Source organism: Macaca thibetana, chromosome 4, assembly GCF_024542745.1.
Source record: "Macaca thibetana thibetana isolate TM-01 chromosome 4, ASM2454274v1, whole genome shotgun sequence".
Taxonomy (NCBI): Eukaryota; Metazoa; Chordata; class Mammalia; order Primates; family Cercopithecidae; genus Macaca; species Macaca thibetana.
The window spans coordinates 46,900,955-46,919,503 of NC_065581.1; the positions used below are offsets into that span (position 1 = coordinate 46,900,955).

General features: G+C 42.1%; 1 protein-coding gene across 4 annotated transcripts in view; it reads right to left on the reverse strand.

The window, feature by feature from the left end:
* Window positions 1–18,549, reverse strand: part of CLIC5 (chloride intracellular channel 5) — a 178,487-nt gene that overhangs the window by 81,362 nt on the left and 78,576 nt on the right. The window lies entirely within an intron of this gene.

Genomic DNA, 18,549 nt, shown 5'->3' on the forward strand with positions numbered 1-18,549 from the left:
GCCTTATTTTCTGTCTTATTGCTATTTCATTTTATACACATTTACTCATTAGATGAGTAGTATCTTCTTATAGTATATAATTTCTGAAATTGTGAAACATCCTGAACTTTTTACAAACTAACTAAGGAGCCAGAAGTAAGTAATATGTAAGTTCCAAGAAAATTAAACAATTAGCTTCTAAATATACCTGAAAAAGTAATGTAGTTTCTCAAGGCTTGTGATTTGCAACCAGGGAGTTTAAGCAGTGGGCAAATCTGATTATATATTTGTCAAAGACCATAATGGATATTACATTCCTTTTCTGTAAGCAGTTGATCCTCAATAAGATACAATGTGGAGTCCCTTAGTTACCACCTCTGTGGGTGGCTGGCCTAGGTGGGAGGAAAACCCTGCACTTTCATATTGCTGTTCGATTTTGGTGGCCATCTACCAAGGGAACCACTCTGGAGGAAGACTCTATGTCTGATTAAATACAGGGGACAGGCCATGCGCAGAGGTTCATGCCTATAATCCCCGCATTTTGGGAGGCCAAGGAGGGTGGATCACCTGAGGTCAGGAGTTCGAGATCAGCTTGGCCAACATGGTGAGACCCCCATCTCTACAAAAATACAAAAAATTAGCCAGGCATGATGGCAGGTGCCTGTAATCCCAGCTACTTGGGAGGCTGAGGCAGGAGAATCTCTTGAACCCAGGAGGCAGAGGTTGCAGTGAGCCGAGATTGCGCCATTGCTTTCCAGCCTGGGTGATAGCGGGAGACTCATCTCAAAAAAAAAAAGAAAAAAAGAAAGAAATACAGGGGACAGTCAAGGATGACACTGAAGTTTTGATCTCGGAACGTTGGAAGATGGCAAAACCAATGTGAGAAACGGGAAATGTGAGGGAGCCCAGCTTTAGGGGAAGGTTTCTGTGTAAGAAGAGGTAGCTGTGGAACCTGTAGTTTAGAAAGGTGAACAAAATCTGGACACCTAACCATGCAGGGGCTGTGATTCTGGTCCTGACTCCGTCTTATCAGTTTGGGTCACTAGGGGCATGTCCTTGCTGCTCCTGCTTGGGACTCAGTATCTTCAGGAATCGAGTTCGTCCATCTCTAAGGCGTTTCCAGTCCTTTCAGTGGATGAATTCATGATATAAATTTTTTATACAGTCATGAATTGCTTAATAATAGGGATGCATTCTGAGAAAGGGATCATTAGGTGATTTTGTCATTGAGTGAACATCATATGGTATACTTACGCAAACCTAGATAGTTCCAGCCTACTACACACCTAGGTTATACAGTGTAGTCTATTGTTCCTAGGATATAAACCTGTGCAGTATGTTGCTCTATTGAACACTGTTGGCTACTGTAACACGACGGTAAGTGTTTGTGTATCTGAATATAGAAAACGCATAATGAAAAATACAGTATTGTAATTTTATGGGACACCGTCTTCTATGGGGTCCATCGTTGGCTGAAACGTTATCATGTGGTATGTGACTCTGCAACTCATGAGACATTTTACACATGGAGACTTGGGTCAACTCTGTTTGTCTCAGATTGCATGGCTGCATAGATGAGTGGTTTTAATAAGGGACATTTAAGAAGTCAATGATTCGCTTTTAGTACTGACTGACACTTTTATCTCTTGTCTGGGAATCAGTCTATATGACATGCATTTGGAGTTTGTAAGAGTTGAAAAGAATAATGATAAATCCAGAAATGGAATAAGTCTTGGTAAAAGGTGAGAAACGATTCAAGCACAAGGTGCATTACTGAGCCTGGTTGCCTACTTTTATGAGCTGCACAGGGAAAAGCCTGCAAGGTCAGGGAAATGGAAGAAAATGAAATGCCAATAAAATAAAGGAGCTGGGCTTCCTTGTAATATACATTCAGTGAGAGCCCATAATGCTCAACAAATCTGTTAAATCCTCAGACCTCTACCCAGGGACCTTTTTCACAGCCTGACCTCACCCGATCTAAATTTCATGCAGCAGCACAGGGAGGGAGAGAGGGTGAGAGGAATGCCAGGGAGGACTTTGTTAGCATTCTTACTAGGAAGCCATAAAAATGCATACATTCTAGGACAGGGCGTGTGCTGTCACGCACAGAGCCACCAAGGTGTCATCAAACAAGTAGTGTCCCTATACTATCTAGTGGGGGTTGGGGTTGGGTAAGTGATGTCAATATACAGCCTTCAGGACAGGAAGAGGAGTGCCTGGCACATTGAGAATAGTTTTGTAACAATCAGCTGGAAAAGTGAATGTGGCATTCCTTATAGCTCCGCTCTGGCTACCCTGCTCCTGCATATCACGGCCTTAGGAGTTACAGATGCATGGGACCTCTGAGGAGATACATAGAAGAGTTAGGTATGGACTGGCTGGCATGTAGGCAACAGGTAGCACAAGGTAGGTTGGGGAAATGCCTGCGTAAAGAGAGAATATAGACAACCCTTCATTCATTCATTCATTTAAATGTATGCATACACCCATTCACTCACCAAATACTTCCTCACCTGATAAGGGCTAAGAACCTGCCTTAGGGCCTAAAATATAATGCCTTTCTCAGATAAGTCTTTTATATCCTTCTCCCATTTAAATTAGTCCTCCAGTTATTTCCTTAATAGCACTTTTTATCACCTGAAATTACTTGACTCATTTCTTTATATCTTCTCTGTCTCATCCACTAGAACACAAGACTCCTTCAGTCAGGAACTATATCTCTTTCGTTCACTGCTGTAGTCCCAGCACTAAGAACAATGTCCGGTACATAGTAGGGCCTCAGAAAAACTATATTTTTGAATGAAAACATCATCACAGAGATGAATAGAACCTGGGCCCTTCAAGAAAAGCATCAAAGAGAGTGTGGGAAAGCACTTAGTGGAACATAGTAAAGGAAAGAGAAAACCAGTGCAAAAATTGAACTGGTTTTCCCCTAGAGATTTAAAAAAGTACTTGGGATTAAAAGACAAATAAAACATTAGAGGAGCCATCAGTGCATTTGTGCCTTGTACTCAAGATGAGAGGGATGTGTAGAAATAATTCTCGAGTACTTTCCAGGCCCCCTGGCCTGGGAGTCTGCTGTCTTCAGTTCCACAATGCCAGTGCTGTCACCTGTGCTATCCCTGGACTCACCATGCTGGGGGTGGAAAAGACTCTTGGCAGGAGCTCCGGAGCCCAGCCTGACATTGACTTCTACCTGGCTGTGTGACTTTGGGACAAGACACTTGACTTTGGGCGCTCCAGGTCTTCTCTACCAGTAAAAGGAGAATGACACTTGTACTAAGTGCCCCACCCCCACAGTTTTGTTTTGAGGTCCTAGGTAATGTAGTATGTGTGCTTCATAAACTGTGAAACAACATACAGACGTTTGCAAATGACAGGTCACCAGGATGCTCTCCCCTGGTTCACTGCAGGGCAAGGCTTCTTTCATGGTCTTCTTGCCTTCGCTGGGGATAGTTACCCACAAAATGGAGTTCTGATGGTGGACTTTAAAGGAAAAACATAAGTCATTCAGTGAGTAGCTTTGTTTACAGCCATCCGTTCAAAATCACTCATGAAGAATTCATTGAGGTTTCCACAATGCTTTCTTTCTTTTCAAAGATGAGACGACTGGGGCTCAAGAAATATTTCTTTCCCTCCAAAGACATCCATTGAGCAGCTCTATGCCTGGCACTGTCTTAATACCAGGGAAACAATGTCAGTAATTGCCATCCTTGACCTCATTGCTGCCTCACGGGGAAGACACAGAACATTCAGCACACTCTTATACTCTTTTAAGGCAACGGGATCTGAGCAGTGACAAAGTACATGGGAGACAGGGAAACACCCAAGAGAGACACTGAAATTAGCTTGGTCATGCCAGAGGGAGGGCCTGAAAAGGCCTCCAGAAGCTAAGCCCTGGGAAAGAGGATAAGGAACATCCACATAGAGAGGGAAACCTGTGGGAGAGGAGAAAGAGCCTGGCCCCTCTGGGAGCCCTGGGCTGTTGTTCAGTGTGGTTGTCACTTGGGCAGTGAGGTAGGGAGTGGTAAGAGATAGTCCGAGAGATAACAGAGAGCACATCATGAAGCAATTCATTCTACCTTCAGGGTTTAATCTCACATTTTCTAATTTTCAGGGAAGAATCTAAAAGTTGCTATGCCAGTTAGTACAGCAGAGCAGGAAATATGTGTATTTGACCTCCTTGCTAATTTCTTCCCATAGGTACCTTTCTATAAAAAGTAGGTTCATCCCTAAAACACTGTGTTTCAATAAGCTCTACGCAGTACAACAGTGAAGTGACTCCTTTCTTAGCAGCTGGGTTGGAAACGCCTGTGTGTCCCTCCAGATCTGCCCTCTACTCTCTAGCCTCACCACTCTGCTTGGGGCCTGGAGGCTGACAGTGGGAATAGCATCAAGGGGCTCCCTGCCCTCTGGCTGCAATTAGGATCAGAAGTCCTAATGCATGTGAAGTTGGGTATTTATTGCCTTGGCCCCATCCCTACCAGGCCACTCTGGGTTGACTGCATCCCTTTTCCAAAGGTCATCCTCCTTCCAGTGACTCTCTTTGGGTAAAGGGTCAGATCTAAGTAAAGGGTCCTTGTAGTTGTTCTCCCATGTATAGGCCTCAATTATCTCTTGGTGCCTGATGTGGGTTGGCTGTGTATCCACCCAAATCTCATCTTGAATTGTAGTTCTCATAATTCCCACATGTCATGGGAAGGACCCAGTGAGAGGTAACTGAATCATGGGGGCAGGTCTTTCCCATGTTAGTGAATAAGTCTCAGGAGATCTGATAGTTTTATAGAGGGGAGTTCCCCTACATAAGTTCTGTTTTGCCTGCCACCATGTAAGATATGACCTTGCTCCTCATTCACCTTCCACCATGATTGTGAGGCCTTCCTAGCCATGTGGAACTGTGTGAGTCAATTAAACCTCTTTCCTTTATAAATTACTCAGTCTTGGGTATGTCTTTATTAGCAGCATGAGAACAGACTAGCACAGTGCCTTTAACCCTGCTCATACCCTGAGATCCTGACACACCATCATTGATTTCCCCAGCATCACTGGATTCTTTGGTGTAACAGGAATGCAGGTTGGTCAGAATCCTTGGTACCATTGAATAAGGCTACCCAGATGGTGAGGAGCACTAGGATAGGAGTCAGGAAACCCAGGTTCTGCTCCCAGCTTGGCCTCTGATTAGCTGTGTGACTGCAGGCAGGTAAAAATCTTGCCATGCATTCATTCTGATGAAAGGACATTGTAGCCTAAGAGGGTAGTGATGTGAAATGTCTGCAAGCCTGTAATGGGGAAGACGGGTCACGAGGTCAGGATTCCTGGCTCTGCTCCAGCTTTTACCTGTGAGGTGCCTTAAGGAGGCGGAGCTTGCACTGAGGTCCGGCCACTTGGGGAGTCAAGAAGGACATTTTTGTGAGCCCTTAGGGCCATAAGCATAGCCAAAAGAAAAGAAGCCTTCTTTAATCTTTTTTTTTCTATAGTGAGGCTCCACACATGACTTAGTTGACATAAAAAAGAATTCCTTGCCACCAGGAAACACTTGAAAACAACTGGACTCAATTAAATTATGAAGTCCTTTTTGGTTTTCAGAGCTTAGATTTCCTTTGTGCTCATTCACTGGGTGGAGAACCTGGTAAGGATACAATCTCCACTCTATTCCACAAGTACAGCAACTAGTAGCTAAACCACTTGTGGGGTCACTTAATTGCTTCGATTATAAAGAGGCAGTAAATGTGACCTTGCCCAACATAAAGAAGTCTTGTGCAGGGACAGAAGACCCTGGGGTCATATTGTTTGTACACAATTCCAGGACAGCATTAACCTGAGTCATTTTCCATGAACTACTCACATGTATCAGTGGCAGTGTGTCCACTTGAAAGTCAGTGTGTCTCTTGTGTTGCCCATGGAACTGGAGACCTGATACTCTTTCATTGGCAGCCACTGGAAGATGCTGAGAATAGCAACATGAGTGGCACTGTGGACTTAACCCAAGCATTTGACCCCATTAACTTAGTTGGTATGTGGGAAGCTCTGCAAAATGTTTGCTTCCTAGAGATATTTATTAACATCACTTCTCACTCTACAAAACCTTTCCTGATAATTGTCCTGCCAGAAGTTATGGCCCCTCCTTCTGAACTCAACATTCAGCACTATCTTCTGTTGCCCTTTAAAATTAGATTCCTGTTGGTGTACACACTCAAGCTCTATCTCTTCTGCTAAACTGTGGTCTCCATTGGAGAAAGAAACATGTTGTTCACACGTCTATATTCTCTACAGTGCCTTGCAGACAGATGAAATCCAGAAAATGTTTATTGATTTGTTAACTGACAGTCAGGGTTGACCTGTGAGGGAAATATAAGATACATTTTTGTGTTGTTATAATCACAATGCTAAAGTCTTAGCCTATTCAGACTGCCATAACAAAATCCTATAGATTGGGTGGCTTAAACAACAACAACAAAATTCTTTTTCACAGTTCTGGAAGCTGGAAAATCCAAGATCAAGATGCCAGCTAATTTGATTGCTATGGGGGTCTTCTTCCTGGTGTGCAGATGGCTGCCTACCAGCTCTGTCCTCACTTGGTAGACAGAGGAAAAGGGAGAGAGAGAGAGAGAGAGAGAGAGAGAGAGAGAGAGAAATGTCTCTCTTCCTCTTCTTATACATCCCCGAACTCTATTGGATTAGGGCTACACTCTTATGACTTTATTTAACCTTAATTATTTCCTAAAAGCACTATCTCCAAATACAGTCACATTGAGGATTAGGATTTCAACATATGAATTGGTGAGCACAATTTAGTGGATAGCATTCTGTCCCTGGCCCCCCCAAATTCATGCCCTTCTCACATGCAATATGTATTTATTCCACCCCAACAGCCCTAAAAGTCTTAACTCATTCCAGTGTCAATTCTAAAGTCTGAAGTCCAAAGTCCCATCTAAATATCATCTACATCAGGTAAAGGTGAGACCTGAGGTGTGACTCATCCCGAGGCAAAATTCCTTCCCAGCTGTGAACCTGTGAAATCAGACAAATTATATGCTTCCAAAGTGTAATGTTGGGATAGGCATAGGATAAACATTACAAAAAGTAGAAATTGGAAAGAAGAGAGGCCGGGCGCAGTGGCTCAAGCCTGTAATCCCAGCACTTTGGGAGGCCGAGACGGGTGGATCACGAGGTTAGGAGATCGAGACCATCCTGGCTAACACAGTGAAACCCCGTCTCTACTAAAAAATACAAAAAAACTAGCCGGGCGAGGTGGCGGGCGCCTGTAGTCCCAGCTACTCGGGAGGCTGAGGCAGGAGAATGGCCTGAACCCGGGAGGCGGAGCTTGCAGTGAGCTGAGATCCGGCCACTGCACTCCAGCAAGGGGGACAGAGTGAGACTCCGTCTCAAAAAAAAAAAAAAAAAAGAAAGAAGAGAGGGGTGATGGGTCCCAAGCAAGTCCAAAACCTAGCAAGGCAAATTTTATTACATCTTAAGGTCTGGGAATAGTTCTTTTTAGTTTGATGTCCCACCTTCTTAGCCTGCTGGGGTGGTGGTTCTGCCTCCATGACTCTGCCAAGTCGGGTTTTCAACTGATTAAGTCTCAGCCACGTTAGGGAGGGCAATCTATTTTTCTCAGTCCACTAATTCAAATGTTAAACTCACAGATACATTCAGGATGTTTGATCAACTATCTGGGCCTCCCATGGCCCAGTCAAGTTGAAATGAATTAACCATCACAAGGGGCTTTAGGAATCATCTGATCTAGCCACCTTTCCAAAGCATGAATCCCTGTGGCTACTTGCCATTAAAAAACCTGAGGAGATTCATGCCATGCTTAACTATTATCCTTGTTTTAGCAGGGTTCTATTAAATTGCCTTCAAAGGTTAAGTTTAGATTAAAATTAGAAAGAGTATGAAATCACACCACAAGCATTTTGAGAACAAAGGCTGCTGCCGACTTCTCAAGTTCCTCCCTTGTGCTTTGTGGTGCTGGCCCAGCTAATAGTGTGAGCACAGGAGGGCAGATCCTTTCCAGGTCAAGACAAACAGGGTTCCCGCCAAACTCTGCAGGCTCAGTGCAGCTGCAGCCACTGGCAGAGGGGGGATGTCTGAGGAGAAAGCTAAAGGCCAGTCTCAGTCTATGAGGCCCGGGTTCTGAGTACAGAGGGTCAGTACCAAGGGTCCAAGGCTCTCCCCTTCCCAGGCAGCAGCATGACTCTCCTGCCCCCATGGCTAGAACTGCTCTGCAGCCTGGAAGTGTTGATGTGTGGGATTCCATCTGCCCATCTAGGCTGCATTTGACATCCATTTGAATCTTGTTTCACTCTTGTCAAAATGTTGGGAGGAGGAAGAGACACACAACAAGACTGACTCTGACACTGAGTACTCTCCCCACCCCACTGATGCTTTCCAGGTAGTGTTTTAGGAGAACATCGTCTCCTTTCCTGATTGTCATCACTAAGACCTGAGACACCCTTTTCCAGCTTCTCCAACAATTAGCCTCAGCATCCTGTGGAAGCTGTATAGCTCTATAAATATTCTAATTCCTGATATGATCTCTATAAAAAAGGTGGTATCATTTTGGCTAGGAAAATTCAGAACTGCTTTGAAATTATGGTAAAAACATTAAGAAAAACCCCCAAATTGAAATGTAGATCAACGGAAGTAGTTTTCTAGATTCGCCACTTTTCTGTGCCTAATATTACTGTTTGACCAGTATCTCTATTGCTGCCTTCACAACATCGTACTCATGACGTTAATAAGCATATAAGTCAGGTAATATGGTTTAATTTGAATGGTCAAATGAGAAAGTCCTACCTTGCTCTTTATAGCAATCTCTGCAGTGGTTCTGTTTTGCAAATAGGGTATATTAAAATTTGCCAGAAATTAGCTGGAGCAAGGTAGGCATCCCATTAAAGATACCAAAATTCCCCAATGGACAGAGTTGCAGGGAAAGTCATATCTGCCCTTTAGAATGGTATAGTGAAAATACCAGCCCTGGGCTAGCAATTTGAGGAACTTTAGCATCAGGACATTGATGGCTAAACTCTGGGTCTAACTCCTGGGTGTTTCTGTATGTCTATGATGGGATTCATCTCAAATCCATGCACTCTCTCCAGCGACATCTCCATCCATATATGCCTCTATGTTTTTGAAAGGGAAGTGTAGAATAGGAGCTTGGAAGTGAATCCCTATGCCCAAGACCCTGCTTTTTCTCTGAACCAGGCAACCTTGGGGAAGACATGGAGTTTCTCCCTGCAACTCTTCTCCTCATCTGGAAAGTTGGGTCATGTGAACAGACCTGTTAGGACAATTAAATTGTATAATTATTCAAATATTCTTTCTGGGCTACTGTGTGTTTTACACATGAAAGGTATTGTTAAGCTCAAACAAAACAAGGCTAGACTTTTTGCACTCATTGGAATGCCTCACCCTGTTTCACTGTAGGCAGCACCAGTGCCCTGCTATTACTTTTTAAAGTGGTTTCCATTCATGTGTAAGTCACTAGTTTCCATTCCAGCAATAGGTCGGCGAGTTAGGGCAGCTAAAAATATAACTGCCTAAATGAAACAAAGAATCCTCCATCTCAACTTTTACTGTTTTCTTCCTTTTTGTTTTAGAAAACCACTTGAGTTGGCCAACAAGTGCCCAAGTGTGATAGAAGGATGGTGGGTTTCACATCTCACTCCCATCAACCATATATGTGTAGTGTCACACAAGCTCTTTGAGCCTGCCAGCAGGTGAGTTTCTTCATAGCAAAAATTTAAATAATAATGTTCACACTGCAGTATAGGTGAATTCTTCTGAAAACCCCTGTTACATAGTAAGGGTGTTCACCTTGCCTTAGAAAATGTACTGATGCCAAGTCCAAGATCAGAAATGCGCTCTTAATCTAAGTTTAGGAAGATTAAACAAAGTTGAGGATCATCCAGAAAAGTCAAAATAAAACTTGTGTTTGCAATATAATGATAACCTTGGAGTATTTCAGACTATCAGCTCCCTTAAGTGGCACACAGATTGTTGTTTGATTGGTGTGATGTCAGACAAACCTGGATTCAAGACCAGGTTATTCTACTACCAGCTCTGTGATCTTGGAAAAGGGACTGGATCTCTGAAACTCAGGTTCTTTTCATGTGAAATAGACCTATATCAAGTCTCTCCTCAAGCTGTCCATGTGAGGATAAGATGAAGCACCTGACTACTGTTATCATGGGTGGAGGAACATTAGCTCAAGCCACCCACAGCAGACAGACCCTAAAGTTATCCCCAGATCCCCTTGCCTTCTGGCATCCATGCCTTGTATATAATCCCTTCAAGTGTGAATGGGATCTATGGCTTGTTTCTAGCCAACAGAACATAGTAAAGGAAATATTTTCTGCAGATGTAATCAAGACCTTAAATCAATTGCTTTTGAATTAAGCAAAAGAGAGGCTATCCTGGGTGGCCTTACTGGGTGAAAGCTGCTAGAAAAGAGATTCTTGCTCGCCCTAAAAAGGTAAGCTACTATCATGTGAATTTCCTGTGAAGAGGGCCAGGTGGCACTGTACTGTAGGCGGCCTCTAGGGGCTGAGGGCCTCAATCCTACAACTGCAAGAAACTGAATCCTACCAACACCCACCAGAGCTTGGAAGAAGACTCAGAACTACAGACAAAGATGCAGTCCTAGCTGACACCTTGACTGTAGCCTCTGAGATACAGAGCAAAGGACCTAGCTAAGCCATTGTCAGATTCCTGACCCATAGAAACTGTGAGATAAGAAAGGTATTTGTTTTAAACTGCTAAATTTGTGGTAAGTTGTTACACAGCAATAGCAAACTAATACACCACTATTTCCAGAAATTATTTCCTAAAGACAGGCTTGTACTAGAGGAAGATGGGGTTTCCTCATGTCCCATCTACAGAACTGATGAATGTAGAGATGAGGGAAGGAAAAGAAAGCTTCTGCAGACACATCTGGGAGTGGGTATGTGTGAGCAGTGGAAAGAGAGGTTAATGAGACAGAATGTGAGGAACTCAACACTGATACTTGACAGCCTTGTCAAACACAGCTATTGGGTGAAACTGTGTGAATCTGTAACGAGATTTTTTTAAAAATCAGACTTTAATTGTTATGTTGTGGATTTGTGTATACCATCTACTTCCTAAAAGGCTTTAGGGGCACTCAAAATCAAAACAACTTATGATCATAGCAAAAATAATTAACAAGAGGAAAGATGGGCATCAGAATAAGGTTGATAAAGGGCAGTGATGGAAGAGAAAATTTTATCAAGAGTTCTAGAGGCTGTGAGGCAAGCCCCTTCCCCACTCTCAGTGGTATCAGCTGCTCACACCTGTAAAGTCCACCTCTAAATCTGACTCTGCCTTGGGGGCCTCGTCCTCCATTTCTCCACATCCTGTGGGATACACTGTGATGCCCCACACACAGGAGATGCTCAGCAGATGTCTAGTGAAATGAATTGTTGACCCAGCTCATTTCTAACAGGTAGCCTTTCCAGAGAATGACAGCGAATGTGTACTCTCTGTGTTTGAAGGCTGTGTGATGTTAATTAGAGTGCCTGCAAGTCAAAATGAGAGTGACAGTTTATTTTAAAAAAAACAAAATTTCAGTGGGGGACCTGAAAGTGAAAACAAATCCTTCATGGAGAGATTCTTTACTGAAGAGAATTTTAGAAGGACCACAGAATTCAGTCCTGCCCTACTACCAATCCAATTCCCTGGGTAAACCTACATAGTGTGTGTTTATGCCTAACAGATACATATGCATCATATGCATGGGTGGCCTGTATGTGAATGCAGAAATGCCCGTGTATTTACACGTCAGCATATCTGCTGTAAGTCAGTGTTTCTCAACCCTATTTTCATTATCACCTCCCTCAAGGAACTTTTGTAAACATGTTTCCTTAATCACCCCTTATATAGACGTAATACCACAGATACACTGTATATCTCTTTAAGGGCTATATGTATATATTTATGCTTTATATATAAAAGGAGTGTAATTTTTGCCCCATACAAACCAATTCTATTCCCTTTGGGGTGATAATTACCCCTCTGCCTTGAGAATACATGGTCTATATGTGCATCTGTGTATCTGTGCATATGTGTGCCTGTGTGTGCACATACACACAGACACATACACACAAGCTAACTGGGCAGAGGTCTGAAAAGCATTTTGAGATATTTGAGGAGAGGTTTCCCATCAATAACCAAAAGAGCAGTTCTGGTCCAGTGATTCTTGTAGGAAACAGATGCTAGCAATTAGAAAACCGGAAAACTCCAGTTGGTCCTGAAGCTCACTGAGAATGACCTGGTTTCCAAATCTTCAGAGATGGGGGAGATTTTATAAGGCCATATGAGCAGAAAACATCTAATTGCTCATAAAAGGAAAATGTCTGAAATTCTAATGTCTACATTGCCACTGCAAACTATGAAGTTCTCACATCTATTTTAAAGTAACTGAGCAAAATATATTTTGGACAAAAGGGAACCATTAGCATGTTTAATATTTTATAAATATGATCACTATGGTGGGCAAGACTTTATTCAACAATCAATCAAGCTCTGAAAATCTCATTTGCAACTCAAAATGCTTAGCTTTATACAAAGACTTGTAGAGAATGTGGAAGTAAAGATCAATGCATCTGCTTTCAAATATCTTCAATTCAATTTTGTTACAACATAAACCGGATAAATATCTGAGGACCTCAAATTTGTGTGAGTTACATCAACTACAGGACACAGGAGAGAAAATCCCTCTCTTGCTACTCTGAGTAACTTTAGCACTACAAAAGCACAGCATCGTTCAATCACATTTCTAACCCTGACAAACTTTCACATAACAGAGGTACTGACCACTTTCACTTTTCCTTTTTAAATAAAACTGTAAACTAAGGAGAAGGTGAAAACATGGGCCACTAGAGTGGGAACAAACTTGCTAACAATTGCTATGGTTAATGTACACTTACTACGTGCCCAGTACTATGTGTTGGGCCCAAATACATGAATATTTTCTATAGCAAGCCGTGTGGAAATCATTCAGCCTCTGTTAAAATACATCTGTTTATGGGAAACTCACCACCTTTCTCAAGATATCCCATTGCTCTGTTGGGGAAGTTTTATTTTGAGAAAGTTCTTTGATGTGTTAAGCTAAAGTTGGCTTCTCCACTTAAAATCTTAAGATCAACCCTCAGCTTTTTTCTTGAGATTGACACAAATAAGTCAAATCATTTCTCCATGTGGTTGACTAAAGGCAGGGCTCATGGTCAGCAGATATCCCCACCAAGACCACATCTTCAGTGAAGCCTGACCAGATGGGAATTCAACAGGCTGAGGGTAAGGATAACAGTTAACTGTCTTACATGTTGTTACTCAAGTAGTGAATGACATGAGCATTAAATTGGGCATTTATTTGCCTATCGATGATAGACTGGATAAAGAAAATGTGGTACATATACACCATGGAATACCATGTAGTCATAAAAATGAATGAGATCACGTCTTTTGCAGGGACATGGATGAAGTGGAAGCCATTGTCCTCAGCAAACTAACACAGGAACAGAAAACCAAACACTGCATGTTCTCACTCATAAGTGGGAGCTGAACAATGAGCACACCTGGACACAGGGAGGGGAACAACGCACACCAGGGCCTGTTGCGGGGTGAGGGGTGAGGGGAGGGAACTCAGAGGATGGGTCAATAGTTGCAGCAAACTACCATGGCATACATATACCTATGGAACAAACCTGCACATTCTGCACATGTATCCGGGACTTAAAGTAAAAAATAAAAATTAAAAAAAAAACTGGCCATGTATTACCCAACACCATGTATCAAGAGTGGTGAAAGAAGCAGATAAATCTGGGCAAGTAAAGGAAGTCAACTGGGCACAGTGTCCATGGACCCACAGAGGGTGCCCAGCGCCCACACCTTCGACCTCCCTCCAACCACTGCTGAAGCTTCCTTCACGCTTCCTATCCTCGACACTTGGTCACAATTATGTCTGCTCTTGCCCTCACCCATTCACTCTCTCACCAGAAAATAATTAAAGGGAACTAATATATATATTATATATATATTAGAGATATATATATTATATACATTAGAACTATAATGATATATATATATATATATATCAGCCCTTTTCCTTTTTAAATTTTCATATAAACTTGGGACATGTAAAGTGAACAGGTTCTGTTAGTATATTCTCAATATTCAAGCCTACTATAGTATTCAGGAAAAGGGATGGGAAGAAAGAAATTACAGAAAGAATTTAAAAAAAAACAAAACTCAAGGTAGCCAGGGAACACTGTTCCTTCACCCCCAGACACCAGGCAGACCACATTGGCCCCTCCGGCCACTCTTTAGGAGAGGTGATAGGTTAGGAACATGTATAAGCTGTGTGGCCTTCAACAAGCCACTTAATCATTAGTGCCTCAGTTTCCTCATCTATACAATCCTAATAATAGTATTTAATACATAGAGTTGTGGGGATTAAATGATAAATTCACATAAAGCTTCTAGAATTACTGCAGTTGTGGGTAATGACAGAGACTTACTGTGGGTATTACAGAAGGGAGCAGTATGCAGCTAGTATTTTGTATTTTGGGTGTGTGTTAAACACAGATTAGATTCAGCAGATTGAGGATGTGCCTTGATATAGTCTAAAATCTGTTATGCAGACCCAGCGTGCACTCAAAGAAGACACTAATGGCAATGACAACAAAATTTTTGAGCTTTTGTTTAAAAAATTTACAAGGATATTTTTAACAGGTACTTTCATGAAAAATATGGATTAAACATAACAATATGATTGTTGTTTTAAAAAAATAACTTTTGCCTTATATTGTTAACAAGAATTACAGCCTCTAATTTACTGCTAGAAATTAGCAACCCATATAGGTAAAATTGAATAAAATCCTATCACATTAAAAAAAATTCACATAAAGCTATTAGAACACACATAGTAAGCATTTAGTCAATGTTAGCTGTTATTACTATTGTTCTTTTCCCTTGAAGGAGGCTTTCAGAAAGTTTTATAACTTGATTTCACTCAGTGAGAAGCCTTCACTTGGGTAACAGAAGAGAGGAATGAGAGGGAGGAGAAAGAATTCACAGTGTGATCTGCTTTACACAGGCCTCCCAAGGCTGGCCCAGCAACTCAGATGATTCTGTGTGCATACAAGCCCTACCTACGATACTGGATTGACATTTCTGTTTTCTCTATTAAAAGCATCCTAAATAATTTACTGAAGTTGTAAAAGAAATCTTTGGTGCTAAACATCCTAATGAGACATTTAGAAGCACTCAAATTAGGTATTACAATTAATATCATAGGATCCATAAGAGTCAAAAGAAAATTCCATTTATAATTTTTTTCTAAAGAAATAATAATCTGAGACTGGATAAAGAAAATATGGTACACATACACCATGGAATACTAGGCAGCCATAAAAAGGAATGAGATGAAGTCCTTTGCAGGTACATGGAAGCTCAAAGTCATTATCCTCAGCAAACTAACACAGAAACAGAAAACCAAACACCATATGTTCTCACTTACAAGTGGGAACTGAACAATGAGAACACATGGACACGGGAAGGGGAACAACATACACACACTGGGGCCTGTTGGGGGCTGGGATACGGGGAGGGAGAGCATTAGGGAAAATAGCTAACACATGCTGGGCTTCATACCCAGGTGATGGGTTGATAGGTGCAGCAAACCACCATGGCACATGTTTACCTATGTAACAAACCTGCACATCCTGCACATGTACCCCAGAACTAAAAAAAAGAAAGAAAAGAAAAGAAATAATGATCTGGGCTCTTTGTTGCAAACCACAGAAATCACTTTAGCTAAATTAAGCAAAAGAGAAATGGGGTTAGAAAGCCAGTTCTTGGCTTCTGCCTTGAAGATGCTGGGCCTAAGAAGCATGTTCAAATGGCACCGGGTAGCAATGAAGGAGGACAAACGTCTACTACATACGTCAGCAACAAAATCAGTTAAAAAATACTCCCAAAATACAAACATATGAATAGTGGGCAAAAGTGCCCTTTATTATTACTTCTTGGCATAAGAAAGAACCAATTTCCTGCCAGATCATGGCATTTGAGACTATGGAAAAAGGCCTGGAACATGAGGAAATTAGGCATGCACACACACACAATGAAAGTGGCTAATGTGAAAGTTAACCAAAGTAACTTAACCAAAGCCAGAGACTATAAGCAGATTCCGTGAGTTTATACAATCTGAATTAAGGCCAGCACCCAGCAGGCCCAGGAATGTGGTTCCATCTGTTTCATGGTTGAAAAATTCCCCAGAGAGGCCAAGTATCTCGATCAAGAGTGTAGGGGAGTCAAGAGCAGAAACTGCCCCGAGTGTTTACCTTTAGGAATGCGTGACCTCATAAGACAGTATTCTCCTTTCTCAGGTAATCTGTCCTTGGGAGTGGTTGTCTGGGGCCTCACAGAATGGCTTTCCTGTTTGAGTGGCTTGGCTGTCTCACCTGGTGTGCAAAATTGGTTTGGAAATGAGGTAATCATTATATTTTTCACATGGTGACATCCTGGGAAGACCTGCTGTGAGTTCCCACTAGAGAAGACTAGCTACCTTCCCATAGGCAGGTGGCTATGTCCCAGCACACAGATGTTAGGATACTGCTCAGAGGAGCAGCATGTGTCAGCAGCACGTGGCTTGGCAGGAGCCAGGAGGCTAAGCAATAAATATCAAGGGAATGATTTGTCAGAATAGCACCCCAAGTGCAGGGGAAGTGAGAAAAGGCATAGTGGTAGAATCAGGGAATTAGTTCTGCCTTCATCCAGGTCTCCCACATGAGGACTTGGGTCTGCAACCACAGAAACTTTTCTATGGACCTGGCAACAAAGTCCTAAGCCTCAGCCCCTGTGAATATTTCAACACATGCAGGATAGGAATATTAATAACCTGGATTCACATCAGAATGTTCTCCAAGTAATTCAGAGTGTTTCGTTTTACAACTCAACCCCGAGGTTGCCAGATCTCAGTGCTTCATGGAACGGACAGTGACAGGTGAATATGGCCACTCCCACTGAAGGCAGCTCCTCCAACCTCATCACCATTTGCAGCAAAGGCCAAATCCACAGCTCTAAGCATCATGCCACATTCAGTTCAATTCCTTCTTAGTAGGGTACCTAGGTCAGGGGTCAACCCACACCTGTTTTTGTAGACGAGGTGTTACTAGAACACAAGTATGTCCATTTGTTTACATATTGTCTACAGCTGCTTTTATACTACAATGGCATAGTTGGGTAGCTGCAACAGAGACTGTATAGACTTAGACCTTTAAGGTCTAAGGCATTCACCCTGTGACTCTTTACAGAGAACATTTGCTGACCTCAACCTAGGCTATGGGAGCTCCAAAGCCCTTCACCAAGTATACTGTAAACTCCCTGAGAGCAGAGTCCTTTTGGAACCTCCCATGGGACCTTACACAGTGAGGTACACAGGAGAATCAAAGAATCAACTTTTAGAGCTGAAAGGGACCTCAGGTATCATTTTATCCAATCCTTTTATTTTAGAGATGAAGAAACCCAAGCTGCCAGTTGAAAATAACAGAATGGCAGAAAGCAGAACCAAAAATCAAGTTTCCTGAACTCCACTGTAATGCTCTATTACTTGACAATTGGTAAATATAAAATAAATGCAAAGATGGTTATGGATTTACACAGCAATACCATTTGCTGGGTACATGGTGTGTGCCAAATACTATGTGGATGTGGTTATTTCAGTTTTGGACCTCAAATCTCAGGAGAAAAGTATATGTATACATATTATATATATACATAAAATTTATATGTGTATCCTGTATATTATGTGTGTGTGTATACAGTTGACTCTTGCAAAACACAAGTTTGAACTGCACAGACCCACTTATACATGGATAAGTATAAGTGGATCTTCCACCTCTGTCACCCCTGAGAGAATAAGGCCAACCCCTTCTCTTCCTCCTCCTCCTCCTCCTACTCAGCCTGCTCAATGTGAAGATGAGGAGGATGAAGACTTACGATAACCCACTTCCATTTAATGAATAGTAAATCTATTTTCTCTTCCTTATGGTTTTCTTAATAACATTTTTGTTTATCCCCTTACTGTATTGTAAGAATACCACATATAATGCACATAACCTACAAAATGTGTGTTGCTTATTCATGTTATCATAAGGCTTCCCATCAGTAGTAGGCTATTGGTAGTTAAGATTTTAGGAAGTCAAAAGTTATACATGGATTTTCAACTTGTATGGAGGGGTTGGTGCCCCTAACTCCCATGTTGTTTGGAGGTTAACTGTATACATGTAATACACACACATACTGTGTATGTCTGTGTAATAATAGGATAATGGTGCACATGCTCCTTTGAAGGAGACAGCCACCATGAGGGGAGGATCCATCTGATTTGTGACTTCAGGATCACCGTTTTCAGTTATTACCACCTGTTCATCTGAACCCAGCTGATGGGAAGTCAGTACCGATCCCAAGGAGCAGAGCCATGACACAGATTGTCTTTGTCTTCCATCCCCAGTGCATTGGTTCGTTCTCATGCTGCTATGAAGAAAT